Raw genomic sequence first — 1694 nt, 5'->3', positions numbered from 1 at the left:
GTTAATTTTATTTCATTTACAATTTGGCTGTATTTTTTAATTTTAAGCAACTTAAATTTATTTCATTTTATTTCTTCCATTTTATTATAATTAATTAAATGTCGCTTAATTTTTAAAGATAATTGTTATTTATTGCATTTGATTTTATTGTAATCTGTAGATACTAATTTTATTAATTTTTTGTTATTTACTAATATGTTTTTATTTTAATTAACTTTATTTTATATAAAAATTTGTATTTTATTTTACCGGCAATGTTCTTATTTAATTTTATTATATTTATATTTTTTTATTTCAATATATGTATGTAAGTATCTATGTAATATGTATTTAATTTAATATTTGGAATTTCTTTTTGTTTTATTTAAGTCTTATTTTTTTATAGTTTTTTGTTAAATTTAATTTTTAATTTTTTATCTTTCCTTATTTTTTTATTTATTTTTTTTTATCTTACTTTTGATTTCGTATAATCTTTTTACTCACCTTACCTTTTCCCAAACACATACATACATACATATGTGGGTATTTAAGTATGTGCTCGTACGTATGTGTTTCCATTCCTACCTCATATCATTTCCCATAATCGGTTGTGCGTCATGGCCTTCAAGTTTCTACGACTATGGTTAGCACAGCCAGCTGTACTAGTCAGATGGGCAATAGAAAGAGTTGAATTTAAGATAATTAAAACCAAAATGGGTCACTGTTGCAACATCTAATTTTTATTGGATTTTCTTCCATCCAAATACTTGTAGATTATCTTCTCCATTTTTTATGGTAGAAGTATAATTTCCAGGGCATCAATGCAATACATTATCGCTAAGTTTTATATGTAGTTTCACGTCTTAAAAAAAACACCTAAATATGTACGTACATATGTGTGTATGTATAAATGCAGCTCATTTTTTCACCTTTACTAAATATTACTTTATCGCTGTTAGTGCGAAAGCGTTTCTGAGAGAAGAGTATGTAAATAAATTGAGCAGAATTCTACGAAGTTGTCGTATAATAAGTTCTCTTTTTACATGGGTACATAGTTATGCATATACACTAGGCGTCAAATGAAAGTGTACACTTTGTTCTAATATAACATTCACAATTATGTCCATGAAAATGTGTTTGCATTAATTATTTATGAAAATATAGTTAATTCTATAATATGAACCATATAAACTAAAGTTTCACACATCATATAAAAATCACAAAAATTCAAAAAACTCGTAAATTTTTTAACTTTTTATTTAAAATTTTTTGAAAATTTTCGAGTATGCAATTTTGTATCCCATTCAATGAAGTTTCAAACGTCTGAAAAATCGCATTGATTTTCGAGATTTTTGAGATGTTTTTTTTTGTTTTTGGTGACAGATTTTTGCACTTTTTCCATATAAGCATGAATTTCTTATGAAATAAAATGGGGAGACCGTTAGCAATAGAATTTAAAAAAAGTCAACGTCAGTTTTTTTTAATTGCACTTGTTATATAAAAAAAAACCGCAAAAGCAGTCTCCAAAAAAAAATCTCAGAGATCAACGCGATTATTTAACCGGTTGATACTTGCACTTCATTAAACTAAAATTTAAGGGGCTATAAAAAAACTGCATACCAATAAATTTTCCAGAAATTCTGATTAAAAATTGAATTTTTTTGTTTATAACGGGTGATTTTTTTGAGGTTAGGATTTTCATTCATTAGTATTTG

Source organism: Rhagoletis pomonella, unplaced genomic scaffold (genome assembly GCF_013731165.1).
Source record: "Rhagoletis pomonella isolate Grant_MI unplaced genomic scaffold, Rhpom_1.0 Rhpom_scaffold_00013, whole genome shotgun sequence".
NCBI lineage: Eukaryota > Metazoa > Arthropoda > Insecta > Diptera > Tephritidae > Rhagoletis > Rhagoletis pomonella.
Note: the sequence above shows the minus strand (reverse complement) of the source record.